At 40.4% G+C, this 24827-nt stretch overlaps 1 non-coding gene across 1 annotated transcript; it reads left to right on the top strand.

The window, feature by feature from the left end:
- Window positions 1–796: 796 nt before the first annotated feature.
- On the top strand, window positions 797–24827 carry NALF1 (NALCN channel auxiliary factor 1). The gene is made up of 2 exons (XR_012900560.2): window positions 797–945; window positions 24459–24827. It is a non-coding gene; the product is annotated as an NALCN channel auxiliary factor 1 (transcript).

A 24827-nucleotide genomic window follows, 5' to 3' on the forward strand; every position in this document is an offset into this window, starting at 1 on the left:
GAGTCTTATTCTTTCTCTGTCTCTTCATCTTCTCCATAGATTTCTCCATTCCATTTCTTCCTTAAAGGTATAACTCCTCCTGCATTTCACACATATAAATCTATTCCTCCCTGTTTGGCTCCCACCCATCAACTATGTTTGTGTTGTGCACTGCACAGGGTCAAATGCTATCTGATCATCTCTGTTGGAACACTGGGTCATGAACAGGAAGGCTACGTCTACACTGGCAGGATTTTCCAGAAATGCTTTTAACGCAAAAGGTTTTTTCGGAAAAGTATTTTCGGAAAAGAGCGTCTAGATTGGCACGGATGCTTTTCCGCAAAAGCACTTTTTGCGGAAAAGCGTCCATGCGAATCTAGACGCGCTTTTGCGCAAAAAAGCCCCGATCGCCATTTTAGCCATCGGGGCTTTTTTGCGCAAAACAGTACTATGCTGTCTACACTGGCCCTCTTGCGCAAATGAATTGCGCAAGAGGGCTTTTGCCCAAACGGGAGCAGCATAGTATTTCCGCAAGAACACTGGCAATCTTACATGAGATCGTCAGTGTTCTTGCGGAAATTCAAGCAGCCAGTGTAGACAGCTGGCAAGTTTTTCTGCAAAAGCAGATGATTTTGCGGAAAAACTTGCCAGTCTAGACACAGCCGAAGTGTAGTGCTGTGGTGGATGTGAGGGGTACTGACCTTTTCTAGACATCCCAGCCATTCAGTTAATTAAATTGCCTGTAAAGGGTTAAATCCAGAAACACTGAGTATCCCGGAAATGTTGGCAGGGATCCAGGAAGAATGTGAGAGATTGTTTTTAATTGAAAAACAGGATCTCTTTGCTTCAGTTCTTTGAGTGAGTTCAGAGCAAGAGCTGGGAGAGAAATTGACTGAGCCAGAAATAAGGCATGAAATCCAGAAATATCCATGTCTAAGAGGAGGGAAAAATTGGAATAACTGATATGTAAGTAGAGCAGGAAGTGTTTAATTAGATATGATCATGTTGGTTTATTTATTTTCTAGTTTGTGAACTCTGTGCTGAACCCAGGTACTGTAATTGTAACTTTTCAACTGAATTATAGGGAAGCAATCTTCTGTGCTTTTAATCTGTCTTTTTTTCAGTTACTCTGTAACACCTAGCAACCAAATATGCTTTACCATGTATGTCTTCTTTGTTTTGTTAATAAAATCACCCTTTTAAGACTATGATCTGATTCCTGTGTCCTAGAATTCAGGAGGTTCTGTGTGCATATGCCAGAGACAAAAGGTCACCTATTAAGGAATTACAATTTGTTTTCAAGTTGTCTCCTAAGGAGTGTTAAAGGTCTTGGGGTTACCGCACAGGAAATTTCAGGAAGAGTGCATCTTCCTGGACTCTCAAGGTGTTTTTTGCTTTTGGGTGGTGGCAGCATACCATGCAAGGTCAGAGAATGTGTGACCATGGGGAGTTTTTTAAGCAGAAGCCTTTTAAGCTCTCTTGCAGGCCCCCACCTTCGACACTAAAAGTGAAAGAGTGGTGAACAGCCCTGAAAAATGCTAATCAGAGATGGCTGTCCCAGAGCCTGGGAATGCTCATGCATACATTGGGCTGAGGGAATAGCTCAGAAGTGCTGTGGTGAGGAACAAGAGCTCTATCTTCAGATCTTCTGCAGAATAGGTACCCAAAGCATTCACTTAATGCTTTATGTTTTCCATATTAAGGAAACAAACAAGCTGTGGTGATTTCTAAATTGCAGATTCTTTTCTTTTTGTTTTATTTCAACAAAACAGATATTTTGCAAAGAAAGGGACTGAATTAATTGTGAACATGAAACAATATTGTGCAACTTCAACCATGCTGGCTAATGAAACTCTAAGGAAATAAGTTGGAGACTAGTAAAAGTGATGTTTTGTTGTTTGGAGGCATTCATTGTCCTCGACTGTTAGCCAAGAACAGATGGCAGGGCCTGACAGCGAGGTTAATAGGGCCCTGAAAGCAAAGAGTGGGTGATGATAAATGGTTGGTAATTTCCCATAGTGGAAGGACTATCTAGAAAGGCTGTGCTGAAATGAACAGACACTGAGCTAAAACATCATGTGATGAATCTAAGTTTCTTTCTGTCTTTCTGTCTTACACTTTTTTTTTTTTGGAAGGAAAGAAAGAAAGAATCTTGATTTTGCCTCTGTGACATCTCACTTTGTGAGATAATGGCACTTTACTGTCTCACACAAGAAAAAAATATCTCCTTCATTGAAGATATGAGATGAAGTAACAGATGCATTTTAGTTAAAAGTTAGGGTTGCATTCTGTCTTTTCTTCCAGCAATGACTTGATTGAAGAAAAAAATCTTCCATCTCACTTAATCTGAGTTGGCCTTTGCTTGGGTGCTTTGCCAGTGTTAGTTAAAGAGTTAGCCATGTACTTTTTAGTTTGTTCCCGATTTTTAATTTGAGAAGAAAAGAAAGGCTGAAATGTTAATTATAAAACAGGTAGGAAACCACGGAATTATCCTTAATATATTCCAATTCATGGGTAAGAAAGGGTTAAATATTCAACTTTTGGGGTAACATGCCCCTTTGTTAATATCTAAAGATCAACTTATATTGTGGAGATACAGTCTGATGTTTATTCATTTGATCAGAATGCCTTGTTTTTTTGCACTGAAGTGCTGAAAGGCAGTTGTGAATTGATTAGCTTAACCAGATGGATAATGTTCATTAATCATTAAGAGCTTAGAGAACCAGAACTTCCCTGTGACCTTCCAGGTCAGGCAAGCCCTAGGAAACTAGTCTGCATTACATCTTCAGATGATTAATCTAACCTGTGTGAAGCCAAAATAAAGCTGAGCAGAGATGCATGGAAAGAAAGCTCAGCATTAGCTCCCTGTACCCACTTCAACACTGAAGGATCAAGGCTGCAATCCGAATGTGTTTCTTCTTCCAGCATGCAATGTCAGAAAGTCCAGAAAAGTGCGGCCACAAAGAACATACATGTCAGTCTTGAACCTTGCCAGTTACTCCTGGTTCCATGGCTGAGAGTAGCATTTGTCCCTACTTCATTTGAAATAACATATGGGCCTCACAAAAAAATCACCAAAAATAAGCAAACAAAATTAAATTAAACTAAACTCTCTCTCTCTCTCTCCTCTCTGTCACCAGTATATAAAACAGATGAGGGTAGTTTTTAATTGTGAATGGAAAAGCTTTTCACAATCTATATTTAAGAAATTATGTATTATTGTCAGTGAGTGATATTATTTATTTTTTGCAGAGGGGAAGAAAACATAACGTTAAGCTTATCTTTTGTCAGATAAATAATAATTAATAATCAATAATAATATTTCTGCTCTTTTAAGGAGCAGCTGGTGAATTCAGGTAAGCTTAGTTACCCTCTTTTATATTTTGTTAATATTCTGATTTTCTATTATGTTGTTTTATTTTGGTTTTGTACCAATATGGCTTTTTGAATCAGTACCTTATTTGTAAGGCCAGTTACTTAGTAGCAGATAATTTTTTTCTGTGTATGTGTTTGCTTGGGCATGTTTGCTTAATAATGGTGAGGTGATAATTTAAAAAAGAGTATAAACACAGCATGTGTTTTCTAGCTTGATTTAACGAGTTACTATGACATCCTTAGATTGGTGAAATCTGTTATTGCACGACTTCATAATGTATCCTATGGATTGGATACTTTTTAGCAATGTGAATAGATGTTTGCTTAAAGACAGATTGCCATCTTTTTTTCCCCTGCCGTGCAGGGGAAGATAAATACTACTGTATATATCACATTTAAGCAATAAGGCCAACATAAGCCTTTTATCAGTTAGATAAGGGCAGTCTGAGGTAGTTAAGGTCCTTTGGTACCTTAAACTGTTTGATCCTTATATAATAGATAAAGCACTGCTATTGAGCTCGTTGGTACAGTTTCAAACTTGTTTTTTTAAATGAGAAAAGTTATAAGCTTTTTAATTTCATTTTTTTAATTCAGCTTGTATTTTTAAAAACAACCCACAGGTCATCATATAATTTGCAAAATGTAGGAGATAATCGGTAAAGCAATTGTCTATTCTTATTAAATGGATTGACAGCCATTGACTGTACTGTCTTGATAATTCAACCTCCAGGAGTGATGATCAGAAGTAGTGACCAGCCTAATTGATTTTTATTTGTATTAGTTTATCTGTCGCAAGAAGGTGTGCATTTAAATAACATGAACTTCTTGCTACTTGTGCTCTATCATTTAATCATGTTTATTAACCCATACTTACTCTGAAATGAATGTGTTTCTACATATACTAAGTAGCTCACATGTTGATTATGCAACAGTTTTTGAAAAACAATAGCTATTTACATACTACCTATTACATAACAGTCCAGGCTGACTGTACCAGAAACTAAGATCTAGACGGGGCTTTATTAGACAATTTGTGATTATTATGGCTACAATTTAGTCATGGGTATTTTTAGTAAAAGTTATAGCATGGGCAGTAAACAAAACTTCATAGCTTGTGACCTGTCCACGGATTTTACTATAAATACTATTAACTAAACACTGCTGTGCTTATGGGCACTGCCAGGGACTCCACTGCTTGGAGGGGGGACTACGAGGCACCGCTGCTCTGGTGAGCCCTCAATGCCACCCTCACCAACCATTGCTTGGGCTCTCCGTTGGGCCAGCAACATCAGCCGCTTATTGGATGGTCTCTGCCAAGCAGCAGTTGGTGCAGTTGGGTGAGGGAAACTGTTCCAGCAGCCACATATAAATGGGAGGGAGAGCTGCAGCCTCCCACCTCTTTAAAGGATGTCTGGGGAAGCAGGGTAGGAGGCTCAGGGCCAGGGCAGTCTGGATGGGGGAGAGGGCATGCTCCCAGCCAGCCCCTTTCACCTGCCTTCTTATTCTGTCTCTTCTGTATGATTTATGTGTCCCTGAATGCATGGGGGAGAGCTTCAGTCCCCCCATCCCTCCACACAACCAAGCCCTTACCTTGCTTTAAGTTGTGATAAGAAGGTGTATACCAAATTTGGTGGTCCTAGTTCTTATTATGTAGGAGTTCTTGAACAAACGGTTGGACAGACATACAGACTTGCTCACTCACAAACTCTCAAATATATAATAGATTACTCAATTATAAAAATTATCTTCAGTTTTGTACGCTACATTTCTTAAATTATGCATGATAATAATCTTTAATTCTTTAAAGTGTTATTGTAGCCATGTTTGTCCCAGAAAATATGAGAGAGAAAGTGTGCGAAGTAATATCCTTTATTGCACCAGCTCTGTGATGCTCAAAAGCTTTCCTCCTTTCACCAACGGAAGTTGGTCTAATAAAATATTACCTCACCTCTCCTTGTCTCTCTACCAATAATAATACTTATCAGTCTCCCCAGACTCTAGGTGCTGTGCAGATATGCACAGATATTCACTAATATGCAAAACACATTTCTTACAATTCTTCAGTCAGGTCACTATCAGTTATGATTTTGGATTTCAAGCACAAACAACATTATGCTTTAGATAATATTGCTCCTATGTAGGGTGATATCCTGTGTAAAAGGGTGAATTGTGTGTTTAAGACACTGGTAGTGTTTCCAGGTGCACAGAGTCATGTTATCTGTGTATGTCCTTTACTATCTTGACCTTTTGGGTTTTTCTAATACAGGTCTTGATACTTAAATCTCCCAGGGTATGTCTACACTACCCCGCTAGTTCGAACTAGCGGGGTAATGTATGCATACCGAACTTGCTAATGAAGCCCAGGATTTGAATTTCCCAGGCTTCATTAGCATAAAGCCGGCGCCGCCATTTTTAAAAGCCGGCTAGTGCGAACCCCATGCCGCGCGGCTACACGCGGCACGGGCTAGATAGTTCGAACTAGGTAGCCGTTCCACGAGGCGTACAGATAGTTCGGAATGGCTACATAGTTCGAACTATCTAGCCCGTGCCGTGTGTAGCCACGCGGCACGGGGTTCGCACTAGCCGGCTTTTAAAAATGGCGGCACCGGCTTTATGCTAATGAAGCCCGGGAAATTCAAATCCCGGGCTTCATTAGCAAGTTCGGTATGCATACATTACCCCGCTAGTTCGAACTAGCGGGGTAGTGTAGACATACCCCCAGTTGCTCTACAATGGGAATGGAAAGACTAGTGCTGTGCCTGCCCTTAAAAATGGTGCAAGTGGGGGAAGGCTTTCTTAAACTTTGCATGAAGGCTCAGCAATAATTTGGCCTCTATAAGGGACTGTTATATATTTGGCAATGAGTATAAGGATCTTTGCTAGCAAATCCTAGGATTTGCGTAGATATGAAAGAGACTCTCATGGAGTACTGGGATTTACTTGCACACATACATTTTTGCATGTACAGGTGATACTGGATGATATCCATACAGGCATTGGATGATAGTGGTAAACATCATCTACAATTTCCTGCTGTTATCTGCCATCACTTCAGTTCCATTGATAGGAACATTTGTGTCGACAATGCATTGGGATGCTTTGAGCAAGGTTAGACCGCACAGTGGTTAGAAAACTGACAAATGCCAGTAGTTCTGCCTGCTCAAACACTCCCACAATTGCCACTCTAGTGAGTCAGATCCAGTGGTGACAATAAGGCATTTTTGACCAAAAAAACAAAAACCAAAAGGAAAAAAGTGAGTCACACCATGGTGAGAAATGATCTTCTGGTGAATTCTATTCACCAAATTCCATTAAACTCAATAAAACACTGTGCCCACTTATTCATAAGACTCACTTGGTCCTATGTTTTAGTAGTTCTTTCTTTATACTCTTATTTTCTCATACATTTTCAGAACTTATTGTTCCCAGTGTTATAAATGGGAAGGGTTTATGAAATTTTAACTACAGAGAAGTTATATCCAATAATGAACTGATACTGCAACTCATACTTTCAAGAATACCATTGGGAATCAAATAAATTGTAAATTAAGCTTATTTCAAGCAAATTTTCATTTCTAGAATTTTTAAAGTTGTACAGCTGTTATGAAAATTACTATTTTAATTTTGTGCATGACAAGTAATAGACAAGAGATGTTTTAAAATTGAAAATATGTCTCCCTTATTGATCATAAATCCCAAATTGAATGACCAAATTTTATATGAAAAATGTGATAGCAGGGATTAAAGAAAAGCAATGCAATTTATCTATTTTTTTAAAAAAAATACTGATATGTATTAATCAGTCTAATAAGGTTTAGTACCTTAATTCATCCCACACTTTAAAGTGGTTCATATAGGATTTTAAGAGTCTGATCCAGATTAGTAGACACCTGGTTATTTCTAAAACTGTAAAATAATGAATGGAAACAAACAAACAACTCTCCTTTCCCTCCTCCCCTTCCCCCGAAAAAAACAAACAATTTCCTTCCTTTTTAATACTTCTTTTGAGATTGGTGAGATGATGGAGTTATAATCTAAATAATTTTTGGCATTGATTTGCTGTCCACCCTTATATGGTTTTCCACTACTTTATTTTCCTACTTACTTTTGCTGTGTTTTTTTTTCTCTACATTTTTGCTACAGCTTCAGTTTTTAATTCCTCAGTTCCTCTTTACCTGATTTGTTATCTCTGTTTATAATCTCCATTGTCTATATTATAGAACCTTTAGTTTCTTTTTCAGTAATTATTTTCTTCATATTTTGCTCTTATTTTCTTCCCAGTTATTTTCCTTGTGATCTCTGATATCCATTTCTCTCACAGCAGTTTCATTTTTCATGTTTATATTTAGTTTGTTTCTCTCTCTCACTGTAAAGTGTATCCCCTTTTACTTTTCCCTTATTTGTATCTCTGTTTTACCTTGTCTCTTTTCTCTGCTATTTACTTCTCAATCCTCCTGTTTTCCCCTTATCCTCTTACTGTCCCCCTGCTTGTTCTTTCTCTCATCTCTGATCCTTTCTGCCTTCTCATTAATTGGTTAATGGGCCATAAACAACCATTGATCTTCCTGCAGAGCATCTCATTGATTTCTAGGGAGGTTCCAAATGTAGATCAATAGCAGCATATGGGCCAATGTTTGTAGAGTGTTTTGATGTGAAAAAATACTAGAGTATTATCATTTATTATGTGTATTGCAGTAGCACATGGGAGCCCAGTGATGGACCAGTACCCTATATTGCTAGGTGTTATTCACAACAAAAATATGCCCCCCTGCTCCTAAGAGCTAAATATGTATATGTATATTTAGCTCTTAGGAGCAGGGGACCACATTTTTGTTGTGTATATATATCTTAAGAGCATGGGCCACTCTATATGTATATAGAGGGTAGCTCTTACTACATAGTAATAAAAAACAAATGTATAGGTGAGAAGACAAAATGTATTCAGATGCAATCACACACAAAACTGAGATTCATGTTTTCATTGTTGTCTCTCACCATGGCACTTAATATGCTCTATACATCTAAATCAAGATGAAACATCGCAGTCAATGGCAGAGATAAGAGCTTTTCTTGAATCTTAATTTTGTGTGTGATTGTGTGATTGAATCTAAGCTCTCATTTTCTTTTTTAGCTCATATAAAACACAGCTGGCTCAATGGGGAGAGATTGGGCGTGGGCTTATGCCGAAGACAAATGAAAGGAGTTGAAGGCCAGGGGAGATGAGAGCATCTGGGTTCCAGACATGGGTTCTGCAGCATCAGTCACCCTTGCAAGCCCAGATGTAGAGTGACCAGGCTGTTTTTACCACGGTGGAACAAAGCTCCTGGGAGCAAATTAATAAACAAGACCAAAGGAACGTTTGTGGCAAGGTTCCAGAGTATTGAACAAATGGCAGCATCTTTTCTGTATGGTTGGCTGGAGTTTTTTTACTATGCTGCAGAAGTTAATAGAGAACTAAGTCCTTTGAAGGAAGGTTAAAAGAAGTGATATCATTTTCTATTAAATTACATAGCTTTTTAGAGAAAGCCCTACAGAATCCTCTTGATCCAGCATTATTAAATTGCATAGGGTTTTTTTCCCCCCATGAGGGTCATACTGGCTGGCAATAATGAAAAAAGAAGTGACTGTTCAAAGACATCAAGAATAGTAACTAGAGAGACAAGGTGGGAGAGATATTCTCTTTTATTGGGCCAAAATAATGCCTCACCCACCATCTCTTTCTAATTTCCTTGGACCAATGTGGCTACAGCCACACATACAAGCGTATAAGATAGTAACTGTCATGCAATCTAATCTGCTTTCCCGTTTTCAAGGAGATTGGTAAGCAATACCAACAGGCCACCATCTTGTTCATGTGATCACAATCAATGTCAGCATGATGCCATTTTACATCCATTTCTACGGACAGTCATGCTTTGCTACAGATATTTTTAGACTGACCAAATTTCTTGATTTTTTTTCTCCAAAATTTAGTTTTATTAGAACAGCTAATAATTAGTGGCTGGCTGGCAATCACTTCTCTTAGCAGGACAATATGAAGGTTTAATAATAATGTGTTTTTTCTTATAATGTATAAAAGTTTGTTCATTGCTCATCTGAAGAAAATACAGAATTGGCTGTTTGGAATAGTATCAGAGGGGTAGCCGTGTTAGTCTGAATCTGCAAAAGTGACGAGGAGTCCTGTGGCACCTTATAGACTAACTGAAGTGTAGGAGCATAAGCTTTCGTGGGCAAAGACCCACTTCGTCAGATGCATGTAGTGGAATAGCGATACTTTATTACAGCAATTCTATAACAAGGTATCAAATATTAGTAAAAGCATTTCATTCATTTAATTTTAAAGAGATTATCTGTATGAAATATTTAGTAGGGATTAATTTATGCTTTTATTTAGGCTAGATAAAATAAATGGAATTAAAATTATATGGGTAAATGCTATTTCAAACCCTCTAGCAGCAGGAAATAACTTTATAACAAAATTATGTAACAGCTGTTATTGCCAGTGACCAGCATGATAACATTTCTCTCTGCTTCTTGTGCAGCAGTAAGAGTTATTTAACTGAGCTTTCCTCAAGGACTTGTACAGTGACAAGAAAGCAAAGTTAGGGGACATCAGGGTTATGCAACTGCTGCCTATTAGTAAGTAAAGTAATTGGTAACACAGTAAGGAAGTGTCCTTTCAGTCTGACCTGGAAATGTCACCCGAGTAGGAGTGTCACTGTGAAAGCCCAGGTAATTTTTGTTTTGAGTCATTAGTATAATTGATTATAGTGATAGCAGCTGATCACTGTTGTAGGGTATACCTGCCCTATAGCACCGCCTGCTGAATCTGGGTGGCACAGCACATGCTCCCCTCAGTTCCTCTTCTCAGGTAGCCAGTAATTCCACTTCACTTTTCATTCAATAGTTCCCTTTTTAGTATTTGTTTATTACAAAACTTCCTACAAAAGGAGACCCCCGCCCCCAAAAAAGGTGCTTCTGGCTTGCAGTTTCTTCTGAAGCCTGCCTGTTAAGCCCAGTCCTCTGAGGGTCCACTCTCAATCTTTAAGTCTTGGCTCATGCCAGGAAAATGGAAAAAAGGAGAGGAATAATAATCAGAACTCTTCTTGGTCCTTGGTAACTCAAGAAATTATTATCCCTCCAGCTCTTGCTCTGGAACTGAGTTGCAGCTCCTCTCCTTCAGCTGGCCCTGCTAAACCCTCAGGCTCAGAGGATTTGGCAGCTTTCTACTGCCGATATCTGCTCACTGTTTATAGGAGGCATTGCTTATACCACTCGCTTCTCCAAGGCTATATCTACATTACACTTCTTTTTCAGTAAAAGATACATAAATCGTGCTCCACAGTTTGCTTACTTTTTTCAGATTGGTTTTTTTTTTGGAAGAGTCTTTATCGAAATTTGGCACATCTACAGTGGGCCAAATTTTGGAAAAACCTCCTCTTTCAGAAGAGCCCTTCTTCCTCATGAAATGAGGTTTACAGGGGTTTCTGAAAGAGTGTGTCTGTTCTTCCACAAAAAATGTTGGAAGAGCAGACATGTTCCCTGGACGCGGCGGTATCCTGGAAAAACTCCATAGTGTAGACATAGCCCAAGCTCAGACCTTATTGGCAGGGTGAGAGGGGAGTCCTACTTCACTCTTTCTGCAAGTGTCCAGGTCCCAAGCCATTATGATAAAATACCGCAGTTCCTTCTTTAGCTACTTGTTCCTGATACCCCTTTCCTGTCTCCCTGTATTAACTCAGGTGGTTTGTATCAGACCACTCCAGGCTCTTAAAGGGCCATGTCATCTGTTGGTGAGGACTGGGCACTGCCCTGAAGAGGCAGACTGTAATATCACAATTACTGAAGGCTGAATGTAATAAAATAGATATCCCCAATTAAATAGCATAGATGCTCCGTGGAAGACTATACCAATTCTGTCCACAGCATAAAAGCCAGATATTTTTAAAATAGTACAAGCCATAAATAATTTAATAAATGTTCTGAAATTGGCACGATGACATTGTTTACACAACTGGTGCAAGGCAGTGGTGAATCAGACCCTTAATATTACTGAAGGTATGAACAAAACTAGAAAACAGTGAAGATGAAATTTACAGGTCTGTTTTTCAGAGACGTGAAGGCTCACCAATTCCCATTGATTCAGAAAGGTAGCCATATTAGCCTGTAACTGAAAAAATCCTTAAAAAACAATGAATAGTCCTGTAGTACCTTATAGACTAACAAAAAAACGTAGATGGTATCCTGAGTGGTGTTCCCTCTAAGGTGCATGCCTGCATGAGCAAGCATCATGAATTTGAGGCCTGCCCACCTCCTCAGCAGAGCCATGGAGAGACTGCTCAGCTGCTGTGTCAGGCGGCTACATGACAGGTGGCTACCCCACACAAGGAGCAGTAGAGCTGCCATCACATGGCACTGGCTCTAGCTTTAGCCCTTCCCCAGGACTGGAGCTGCAGGCTATGTGATGGGCAGCAGCTCCTCCGCCGGGCGGGGCCAGGGCCAGAGCTAAAGCTGCATGTCAGATGGTGGCTGCTATGGCAGCCCCAGCTGAAATCAGATCCAGAGCCATGTGGGTGGCCATGGCGGGACGGACCCAACTGTTGCCAGGGGAGCCCCAGAGGGATTGCCAAGGAGCCCCGGCTGCTGACAGAGTTCCCCTGTGGAGATGAGACCTACCTGCCTGCCCCTGTGCGTGTCCCCCCCAAGTCTTGGAGGCAGACAGGAGTACCCTGGTTTCTCATGCTGCAACTGCTCCTGCCTTTCCCAGGGGCACCAGGTAGGCTGGAGGCAGTCTGTCCGGTTCACGTATGGGGTGTGCTGTCTGTGTCCGGTTCACGGGGGTGGAGGCTTGCTGTACGTGTCTCCCTCCAGAGATGAGGATTAGGTGCCCCAGAATTGGTTCCTTTTAAGTTAGTAAGCTCATGGAGGGTTTTGTTCAGTTGTCCAAGAGCTGTCTCATATACCCTGTACTTTGGATTTTCTGTTGTTTGGCAGTTTTTTGTACCACAGGGAAGCAGCTATATTTAACCTTAATCTGCATTTTAACTTTCACATTCACTGATAACCTAAAATTTGGGGGGAGGAAGTGTTTTAGTTGGTTGGTTGGTTGGTTTAGTCTGGGTTTTTTAGTGCATGGTTCACATAGTTGTGGATTGTGCTGTGGTATTTTACACATCTCTGAAATGTTAGGCATTACAGTTCTAAAGTCTCATTATGTAATGTTCTGATCAGACTATTTGTGTGCTAAGGAGAGAAACCCCAGACATAGTACGTCTTAATGCTATTTTAAGGAGGACTTTTTAGTGGAGGGAGGGAAGAGATATTTGTAAATCAATCTTCAGTCTCCTGTTAAAAATCGGTTCTCTGGAAAGAGCGAAGAATTTAGAACATTTTCCCCCCACTCACTGATTTCCCCCCTCTCCAATTATTCCTTAGCCTCTCTTATGCACACATGACTATTTTGAACGCCTTTATATTTAAAAAAATTGTTACCCACATTTACAAAAAAGCCTGCCCACCTCCGACAGAAAATCCTGCATACAGGCCTGTAGTGGCTTCCCGGCTGTTCTATGGGAAAACTGGAGCTGGGCTGTGGTATGACTGTTCCTGGGGCTGCAGCCCCCAGTGTATCTTTCCCCTCTCCCACACATCTCTTTTACCCCTGAGAGCCCCCTACCCACAACAGAAAGGGAACAAAGAAAAGAATTTTTCAGAAGATGTACTTCATTGTCAATTACTTCTGTAAACCTACTTCCTGTAGATTTAACCATTTTGACCTAACATTCTTGGACAACTTGTATTTTAATTTATTTTATGGAAAAGTTGTATTTTTGTCACTAATTTTTGTTGTTTGGTTACTCCATTAGAGTATAGAAAGTCACTCAAAGGATGATGAAAATTTTAACTTTGTCCCAATTTAAATCTAGAAAATTTTCATGGAAAAGGAAACTGTTTACTATCCAGCTCTACAAACAGCATTGACCCAAAATTCAAATATTGTTGGATTTGATGATCTCATGTAACATCAATTCACATTTCATTTTGTTGGCTTTTAAAGTTTTAGCAAAATGATATGCCATTAAATATCTGGTATCTACATTCAGACCTTCTATCTTGCATAAATATCTTCACCAGCTCTGGCAAACAAGGGACTTGTTTTTCACCTAACTTGAAAGCACAATGTGTGTATTGACTGCTCATCTTTCATCCATAATTCTGCTAAGGAAGCTCCACTTTGATATCACCATTCTGCTTTGGTTGGGCCTGCAACAGAAATATCTTGCCTTAAGAGGACATTAGCACAAACACTCACTGCATTGAGTGACTCCAGTACTTTCTAGTCCAACTGGTTGCACAAGGGATAGAAAAAGTTACACAACATTTTGGTTCACTCGGGTTAATTCTCTTCACTCATGCAAAAGAAAACCCACACAAAATTAATTCACATGAATTTAGTGTGAAATTTCACTGAAATTCTCCTGTAGCATCTTTCTCTCTCTTCAACACCACAAAGAGAAAGGGAACAAAGGAAAGCATTCTTTCAGGTTGTGCACTTCATCTTCAATTACTTGTGTAACTATACTTCCTGTAGATTTAACCAACTTCACTAACATTCCTGGGCAACTTATATTTTTCCTCCAAGCTTCTCAAAATTCACTTTGGTAAATTGTAGACATGAAAATAAATAAGGGTATGTCTACACTGCCACCCTAGTTCGAACTAGGGTAGTTAATGTAGGCAACCGGAGTTGCAAATGAAGCCCGGGATTTGAATTTCCTGAGCTTCATTTGCATATTGCAAGGCGCTGCCATTTTTAAATGTCCACGAGTTCGGACTCCGTGCCCGCGGCTACACACGGCACAAACTAGGTAGTTCGGATTAGGCTTCCTATTCCGAACTACCGTTACTCCTCGTGGAATGAGGTGTACCGGTAGTTCGGAATAGGAAGCCTAATCCGAACTACCTAGTTCGTGCCGCGTGTAGCCACGCGGCATGGAGTCCGAACTAGTGGACATTTAAAAATGGCGGCGCCCAGCAATATGCAAATGAAGCCCGGGAAATTCAAATCCCGGGCTTCATTTGCAACTCCGGTTGCCTACATTAACCACCCTAGTTCGAGCTAGGGTGGTAGTGTAGACATACCCTATATTCTTTTACTAACAACATATCATAGTTATTGTGCTTCCTACCAGATTCCCTAGTATTTTCCCCCTTTCTCAATGATCAGATCTGGCAGGTGCCCTGATACAGCTCTGCCAGCTCCATGATCAACAGCTGAAACATTAATATTCATATTGTGTGCCCTCTATCTCAGTTGTGCATTTAACTCTCTGTGGGTATATCTATACTGCATCCCTAGTTCGGACTAGGGATGCAAATGGAGATGACCGAAGTAGTTAATGAAGCGGGGATTTAAATATCCCGCGCTTCATTAACATGATCTCGTTGGCGCGCTAGTTCGAAACACAGCTGATTCGAACCGGGAAGTGCATGCCGGGACGCGTTAGTTCGGACTAAAGCCCTTAGTCCGAACTAATGTTACTCCTCAGTTTTTGAGGAGTAACATTAGTTCAGACTAAGGGCTTTAGTCCGAACTAACGCATCCCAGCACGCACTTCCTGGTTCGAATCAGCTGTGATTCAAACTAGCGCGCCGGCGAGATCATTTTAATGAAGTGCGGGATATTTAAATCCCCGCTTCATTAACTACTTCAGTCGTCTCCATTTGCATCCCTAGTCCGAACTAGGGATGCAGTGTAGACATACCCTGTGATTCACTGATGTGGAGCACATGCAATTTCACACAGTTGTACCAGGCCCCTACAAAAGAGGAGAATACAGTTTGTAAAAGTATTGGTTTACTTTAAACCAGTGGCGGGCAACCTGCAGTCAGCTGTGGACAGATGTAGGCAGCATGTGACCCATTGGGGTTGTATATGTAGCCCACAAGATATTTTGTTTACCATTGCCCACATTCAGGGTTGCTAGATTCTGTTGATATCTGTCTGCATAGATTTTTTTTCTTACTGGTTTTACTAAAATAACACACATGTAAAGCAAGGGCACATGAAATGAGGTGCATGCTGGTTGCACACAACATTGTCTGCACGAGCTATACAATATGCATCCAATCAACATGCTGCTACAGTTCAATTGGCACAACCTGCAAGTTGTACACAAGTGCAGTAAATAAAACTACCCTATTCTGGGAGACCATCTTAGTTATTGTAATCTTACAGTCCACAGAAGTAAAGGAGGGCCACACATGCAGCCCACTCACTAGCCTAGGTTGCCCATCACTGCTGTAAACCACATGGAGAATTTGTTAAACACTGCTGAGATATAAGCAAACATAAACCTAACGGGGAAATGTTCCCTGGTTTACAGTTGCATTTGCACATTGTATTTCTCAGCTTCATGTTGGTGGTTCCTTTTTAAAGAAAACTCCATCTTGCCCATCAGTTCTTCTTTCCCTTTAGTAACAGGGGGAAATTTCCTATGTCAGTACCTGCTAGAGGCATGGCCAATCCTGAGGTATAAATAATTTACTGATTGTAGCACTTCAAACTATGTGGTGCTTTGTTGGATTGTCTGTAGCCTGCCATGATATTGAAGATGTGTAGCAGAGTCTCAGAGACGTCAACAGATGTCTAATGTAAAGGAACTTCAATTCGCTTCTATTTTAGATTGTCCACATTCAATCTAATATTTAGCTTCCTGCAATTGTTTAGGAATTGTCACGGCTTTAACTCATGGTCCTGAATTGCTTCTTTCTTTTTATCTCTTTTTCCTACAATAACAATGATACCAGTTAATGTCTCAATGCCTGAGACTCCCCTAGTGTCTAGCTCAGTTTACACTGTAACACCTTTCGGGCTGCACTAATACCCATAGGCATCGGTACACAACAGTACCTGCCAAAAGGCGTGGCAAACATTTCCGGTTGCTGGATAGTTTATCTGCATCAGGATTTCAGAACCCATTCTTGACATCATGAAAGTGAACTTTTTTGCCATGGACATGTGATGTAATACGTCCTCAATTGATGATAAAGGGACATGTAATATGTCCTCAAAGTAGTAACTTATTTTCATGCATCTATTTAGTGGTTTTGGGCTAATGAAGATCCTCAGTTTACTTGGAGGTTTTCTCATTGCTATTAAGCTGCTGATTCACTCTGCTAGTTTCAACAACTGCAATGGCTTGACCTGGATAATGAAAATCCATATTTCAGCAAGTTCATAGGCTGTATATGGGGGCCATATTTCTAACTTCAGCTTGCCAATCAGTTTGAAATATGCCCTTATATTCTGGCAGAATGTTGGACGTGGTTCATGGAGTCATCCCATCCATAGGATAGCTCAGGGTAGCTGCCCCAGGTCCTGCATTTTGGAGGTTCCTGTGGCAGACATCTCAACTGTCGTAGGATGGGACCTGCAGAGCCCAGGGCAACTTTGGGGATTATTTGGGGACTTGGCAAAGGATAGGAGCAGAGGGGTTGGCTTCCCCCCCCCCCCCACACACACACATACTCACTATGGTGGTAGGAGCTGAAGCAATGCAGCATCCTGCTCCACCCACTGTCCAACTCCATCGCAGTAGTAGGAAGCAAACATTTCATCCCCCATCCCAGCCCACTCTTTGGAGCACAGTGGGCTGGGAGATGGGGGAGAGTAGAACAGTCTGCTGGGTTGTTCTGAGTCCTACCACTGCACTGCTGCTATCCTATACAATCCCCCAGCTTATGTAGCTTGGAGGTAGGGTTGCCAGGTTTTGAACCAGACCGTTCAATATTTGAGCTTTCTGTTCAGGAAGCAAATTGAGAAAATATAACTGAGAAAATATAAATGTCTGGTATTTTCTAAATAAGATGTAATGTAGATTGTGATGTAATATCAAAAGTGTCCGGTATTTTTGTTGAAACCATTTGGCAATCCTACTTGCAGGAAGGGCCTTCAGGGAGGGGTTGCAATGGGATTCAGGGTGCAGAGCAGGTGGGAAGACATAGAGCAGAGGTGGGGCAGGGCTTGGGGAAAGGTGGAATGGAGGTAGGATGGGGGCAGAGCAGGGCAGGGGGAGGAGTGGGGTGGGGCCTAGGTTAGGGGAGGCTACCCCAGACCCTGTGCCCCTTAGTGACAACCCTGGGGGCCCATATGACTTTTCGCTCCTCCTTTTCACATTGAGGATATTCTGGTGTTGCACTGGGATCAATTCCACCATTTGCATTATTCTGCTTCCCTGAAGTGGGCGGCACTTGTGTGTCAACTGCTTTAAACTCCAAGTTATCATGTCTCTTGTTTTGTGTGCTTCTTATTGCCAGTCTACATTTACCTATTGGTCTCACAACATTTTTAGTGTACATCAGCATTCCTTGGGCATATTTCTGGAGATTAATATTGCTGTTCATCAGTGTGCAGAGTTTACATTGTGGGGTGGGGCTTTCCATAATATCTCTCATGTAAACTGGAATTAAGTGTCCTATACATGAACTCGTCTTTAATTATAGAAACTTTAATGTCTCCAAAGTTGCAAGTGGAAGCCAGAGTTCTGAGCTCTGTATTGAATCTTCTTGTTTTTCTTGGTCTCAAGCTTTACAAAATCACAAACACACACCACACTATTATCTCTGTACAGTCTCATTCTATCTGGGATCACAGTGCTCATCTAATATGTTTGTCAGCCAGCCGGTCCAATGTTTTAGACATTATTCCGGGAAACAGTCTCTCATCTACATCTCTTCTTTTTGTTCCAATGAGATGGTAAGAAAGTTTTATCGTCTTTATTCCCTCATGGTTAGTTCTGTATATAGACTCATTTCTTGCTTGCATACTTCATGCATGTGCAAGGTTCATGTGGTCTTGAAATGCAGCATTGTTGATGTTCTGAATCGCTCCATGCTCCTTTGTTTCTCTGTTTCTAGCTACTGCTTTGTGCTGAATAGGTTGACTTAGCACTTAGCAGATAATACATGGCATTCTGGGGCTTTTGCATGCTAGAAAGCCACACATCTTTATAGCTAAATAAAGCCATTATTTATGGTAGGCAAGGTATAAAGTTAATCCTTTTGGGGCTTCATTTCAAGAAGCAGAGTGGCTAAGTAGCTAATGGGAATTAATTTACTTCCTTCAAATGCTACAAAGGGAAGAGATCTGCCTTTTTTTTCTTCACAGATCTGACTTGTAGTCACACAACCAAAGCTGAAACATAAGGAATCTTCAATGTCTGAAATGTTTTGAAATTGCAAGTAGATAGTTTCATATCATGTACAAATGTGTAACTATTTTGCATTAAATATCTGAACATACAAGATCACTAGGACAACCCTTAGAGAGCTGCAGGAACCAGTAGTGTGTAATGTTCAAATACTTGAGTCTTTTACTCTTCCCAAAGAACACATTTCCATCACATGATAGTAGATACGCTTGTATTTGGTCTGAACGATATTTTAAAAAAACACATGAATCGATATTTCATACCTCCATATCCCACATTGTCCTTGAATAGCATATATTTAGGGTATTCAATGGCTACAACACAGACAGGATAATATGTTCAGCGTAGCAATTCTCAGTGGAAGACCATATATGCAGGTATATTCCTAGGCTGTCTCTACACTGGCACCTTTTTCCGGAAATGCTTAAAACGGAACAGTTTTCCGTTATAAGTATTTCCAGAAAAAGAGCGTCTACATTGGCAGGAAGCTTTTCCGGCAAAGCCCCTTTCCCGGAAAAGCGTCCGTGGCCAATGTAGACGCACTTTTCCAGAAAAAAGCCCTGATCGTCATTTTCGCGATCGGGGCTTTTTTGCGGAAAAGACTACTGTGCTGTCTACACTGGCCCTTTTCCGGAACAGTTTTCCGGAAAAAGGACTTTTGCCCGAGTGGGAGAAGCATAGTTTTTCCGGAAAAGCGGCTGATTTCTTATAGTAAATCGTCACTGCTTTTCCGGAAAAGCAAGCGGCCAGTGTAGACAGCTGGCAGCTTATTCCTGAAAAGCAGCTGCTTTTCCGGAATAAGTGGCCCAGTGTAGACACAGCCCTAGAGTTTAAAGCCAGAAAGGTTGGGGGAAGGGGCAAAAGGAACACTAAATCATCTATTCTGAACTCCTGTATAATATAGGCTCTTACACTTACCTCTGTATTGAATCCAATTACTTTTTCTCTAAAGAATATCTTCTAGAAAGGCATCTAGTTTTGATTTGAAGACATCAAGAGATGGATACGCCACCATTTTCCTTGACAGTTTTTCCAGTGGTTAATTACCCTTACTGTTAAAAGTATGTGCCTTAACTTGAATTTGTCTGGCTTCAACTTCCAGCCACTTGTGCTTATTATGACTTTTTTCTAGTAGATTTAAGAGCTCTTTAGTGAATTCCTAGTATTTTCTCCCTACAACATTATTTACATCCCCTAATCAATTCACTTCTCTGTCTTCTTTTTGGTAAACTAGAAAATTGAGCTTTTAAAGTATTTGTCTCTAAGGTATTTTCTTCAGCCCTCAAATAATTTTGGTGGCTCTTTACTGAGCGCTTTCCAATGTTGCAACATGCTTTTTAAAATAGCTACACTAGAGCTGTCCTTAGAATTTTAGTTTAAGTCTTGCCAAAGCCAAGAATCACATTATTTCTTTAGCTACAGCATCTCACTTGGAGGTTATGTTGAGTTGCTTGCATGCAACCGGGGCTCTATCCTTCAAATGCCATAAAAGTTGCTGCAGTGTACTAGGCTAACCTTTGTACTGAATAGATTGACTTAACACTTAGCAGGCTCTTCATGGTCTTCTGAGGCTTATGACTCATAGACACATAGACTTTAAGGTCAGAAAGGACCATTTTGATCATCTAGTCTGATCCCCTGCACAATGCAGGCCACGGAATCTCATCCACCCACTGCTAGAATAATCCTCTCACCTATATCTCAGATACTGAAGTCCTTGAAACAATGGTTCAAAGACCCCAAGATGCAGAGAATTCTCCATCTAGTGACCCGTGCCCCATGCTACAGAGGAAGGCGAAAAACCTCCAGGGCCTCTGCCAATCTACCCTGGAGGAAAATTCCTTCCCGACCCCAAATATGGCGATCAGCTGAATGAACCCTGAGCATGTGGGCAAGACTCATGAGCCAGACACCCAGAAAAAAGTTCTCTATAGCAACTCCTATCTTTCCACGATTGGCCTATTTACCACTGATAGTGAAAGGTCAATTAATTGCAAAGATCATGTTACCTCATCAAACCATCCCCTCATAAACCCATCTAGCTTTATTTTGAAGCAAGATAGGTCTTTTGCCCCCACTAATTCCCTTGGAAGGCTGTTCCAGAACTTCACTCCTCTGATGGTTAGAAACCTTCGCTTAATTTCAAGTCTAAACTTCCTAATAGCCAGCTTATATCCATTTTTTCTTGTGTCCACATTGGTATTGAGCTTAAATAATTCCTCTCCCTCCTTGACATTTATCCCTCTAATATATTTAAAGAGAGCAATCATATCTCCCCTCAGCCTTCTTTTGGTTAAGGTAAAGAAGCCAAGTTCCTTGAGTCTTCTTTCATAAGACAGGTTTTCCATTCCTCGGATCATTCTCGTGGCCCTTCTTTGTACCTGTTCCAATTTGATTTCATCCTTCTTAAACATGGGAGACCAGAACTGCACACAGTATTCCAAATGAGGTCTCACCAGTGCCTTGTATAATGGCACTAACACCTCCTTATCCCTACTGGAAATACCTCGCCTAATGCATCCCAAGACCGTATTAGCCTTTTTCACAGCCATGTCACAATGGCGGCTCATAGTCATCCTGTGATCAAACAGGACTCCGAGGTCTTCTCTCCCGTTACTTCCAACTGATGTGTCCCCAGCTTATAACTAAAATTCTTGTTATTAATCCCTAAATAGGACATACCACACTAATACCAACCCTGGTACCTTCCCTTGCAACAAACCCCATTGCCAGCTTTGTCCACATATTCACTTTGCTGATACCATTATTGGACCTAACCAAGTGAGTTATAAGATCAAGAACACATATTCCTGCGCATCCAGAAATATAATTTATGCTATCATGTGCCGAAATTTTCCGTCTGCTATGTACATTGGACAAACATCTCAGGCACTTCGCCAAAGGATTAATGCCCACAAAACAGATATCAGACAAGATCACAAAGAAAAAACAGTTTCTTGCCATTTTAACCAGAAAGGACACTCTCTCAATGATTTAACCACCTGCATTCTGCTACAAAGACCTTTTACATCTGCACTTGAAAGGGAATCCTCTGAACTGTCATTCATGTTAAAATTCGACACTCTCCAAGAAGGAATGAACAAATACTCAAACTATCTTACCCATTACCAAGATAGCTTCCCCAATTATCACCTCTAATACCATTAGCTCACAGACATCCCACTCTCCCCACCTCTAATATCATCAATTCACAGACACTTACCTTCCTTGCTCCCCCCCCCCCCCCGCATCCCCCTCCTGCTCTGAAATGTGATTTGTCCTTTTCATATGTGTTCAATTTTTTAATTGTATCCTTTGGTATATATGGTTGTGACTATTTTCTTCCACTATTTGATCTGAGGAAGTGGGTCTGGCCCATGAAAGCTCATCATCTAATAAACCATCTTGTTAGTCTTTAAAGTGCTACATTGTCTAATTTACAAGATCATCCAGATCTTCCTGTATGAAGTCCACACATCTTTAGAGCTCAATAAAGTATTGTTTATTTAAGTAACATATAAAATTAATTGTGTCAGGGTTCAGATAGTAAGGGCTTTATAGAACCCTCACTAGGACCAAAGGAGTGATGGAGCAGTACTGGGCTAAGAAATTGCACCTCTCAGAAACTTTAGAACATGCTCCTATTGGAGGACCTGCTTAAAATGGGACATAGAGGTGGAAAATGGAGGATAGTCTGGGGTATCAGCTGAGATGGAAATGCTCCCTTGGGCCCTGGGCCAGGACACAATAGAAAGAAAGAATCCTAAACAGACTGTGACTTGGCTGTGAGGTCCCCAAGTTGTCTTATGCTCCCCCCCACCCAAGATGCTGGAGGCTGTCCTGATGAGTAAGCCTGCTACCCCCTAAGGGAAGCCCGCTCCAACCAATAAATCATTTTCAGGGTCACCGCTTTTCAGTCCCCTCTACGGGTATGTCTACACTAGCCACCCTAGTTCGAAGTAGGGTGGCTAATGTAGTCATTTGAACTTGCAAATGAAGCCCGTGATTAAAATATCCTGAAATGAGGAGTAACGGTAGTCTGAATTAGGGGCTTTAGTTCCAACTACCTAGCCTGTGCCGCGTGTAGCCGTGGGCAGGGAGTTCGAAGTACCGGGCATTTAAAAATGGCGGCTCCCGGGAACATGCAAATAAAGCCCGGGATATTTTAATCACAGGCTTCATTTGCAAGTTCGAATGACTACATTAGCCACACAAGATAAAGCTTGTATTCCCTGTTCCTCGATCAATAACTTCGGAATTGGGTATTTTAAGAGCATTTTATTTGAATGGTCCTAGCTTGCCAAGCTATCCAGATTGCTCTGCCCTGTCCCCAGCATTACTTACCATGCTGCAATCTTTGTGTCACTCACAGATTTTTATAAGCAATAATTTTATATGTACTTTCAGTATATCATTTGATTGGTGACAGTGTTGAATTTTATTGGGCCTAGTAGTGATTCCTGTGGAACACCACCTGAAACTTTATCCCTCCCTCCAATCTTCATTTATGATGATTCCCCACTGACAACTTCTTCCAATTGGCTAATTCATCCACGACAATTCATCTAATGAAGTGGGTTTTGCCCATGAAAGCTCCCGGTTCTATATATTTTAGTAGTCTTTTAGAGTATGTCTACACTGCGAAGCTATTTCCGGATGCCAGAAGTATCCCAAAATAGCGTTTTCCGGGTCTATTGAAGCAGCCCATTATTTCAAAATAGATTTTGAAATAACAGGTGGCTTATTCCGACATCCCGGTAGCCCTCGTTCCACGAGGGTTAATGGACATTTCAGAATAGTGACTTATTTTAAAATTTGGCGCTGGGTAGACACCACCAAATTATAAAATAAGCTCAAATTGCATAACTTATTTCAAGCGAAGGGTGCTGTGTACATGCACTCTGAACTACGACAGGTAAGGTATAAGGACCACTCATTTTTAAAGTTACAGAGTAACATGGCTATCCCTCTGAGATTTTTTTTAATTAGCCAGTCTAATTGACATGTGCTTTATTGATATTGTATAGTGGGAAATTTATTATATACATTACACATGTGCGCATGTAACCCACACACCTAGTGGGTGTGGTTCACTGTCCCATGTAGTGGCACTTAGATTACTTACAGCAAAAGATAAGAATGAGAGAGCCCTACAACCTGATTTGAGAGGTAGCTGGCTTGATTGCTCAAGTTATAGAGGATCCTACACTAATATCCTGAGGTCTCAAGTTCAAATCTACCTGCAGGCAGTTACACACATCAGTATATAGATATTTTGTATTGTATATGCACTGGAACTTTCAAAGAGCAAGAAAGTTTTCCTTTTTAATCACCGTTTAGGTATTTCCTATCCATTCCATACTTTGTTAGGGATTTTTGAGATTCATGTAGCCATTAAATTCTGTAGAAGGATATATTTTTCTAAATAGAGTCAGCCCTCCTTTGTCAAGACTATTTTGCTCTGAATGTATTGATGTTGCCCCTTAACAAAACAAAAATTAACAAATGCATTCATCATAATGAACAAGTACCATCATCTTACTCTAGCTCTGTGCTAGTGCTTAGAAAGTGAGAATCATTAAATAATTATGTAATCAGCTAAACAATTGATTGATTGATTGATTTAGTTACTGCCAAATGAGATAATTATAGCATAGCAACAATCACTCAAAATAAAGTGATTGTTTCTCAGCCCATGTCTAAGCTTTGTGTACCTATATCATTAGGAAATCCCTGTTAATTATATTCTGTTGCTAGGTACTGTCTGCTCAGAACATTTTCTGAGCAACCATGTTTATCTGAACATTTTATAATGCATACTACAATATCTACAGTGTTCCAAGGAAGATACTTGGCATTCTTTCTGTCTTAATACTTTACTTTCCTGTTTAGGTATTCTACACAAAACTCCATCAGTGAATTTAAATTCTGGCTCTTCAACCAGCTTGATTGTGCATTCTGCTAAAGCAAGGACCTTCACTCCACTTCACAAACGGCAATATTTTTCATTATGCCCTAATACTGCATGCAGCCAAACAGAGAGAAATACTCTGTAAAATAGTGGCCAGCAATTATGCCTTTGGAGCAACCATCTAAGACTATGAGATATCAAAAATCCATTTCAAAGACTAAAATTAAATATCAAGCAAATAATGTGTATTGTTAGCAGTGGCAATGTAATTTTTTGTTGATTACCATGAGCCATGAATACATTTTGTATATTGCAATGGAGTACATATAGTAAAGAATAACTTAGCTATC

Source organism: Pelodiscus sinensis, chromosome 1, assembly GCF_052426305.1.
Source record: "Pelodiscus sinensis isolate ZL-2025 chromosome 1, ASM5242630v1, whole genome shotgun sequence".
Classification (NCBI taxonomy): domain Eukaryota; kingdom Metazoa; phylum Chordata; order Testudines; family Trionychidae; genus Pelodiscus; species Pelodiscus sinensis.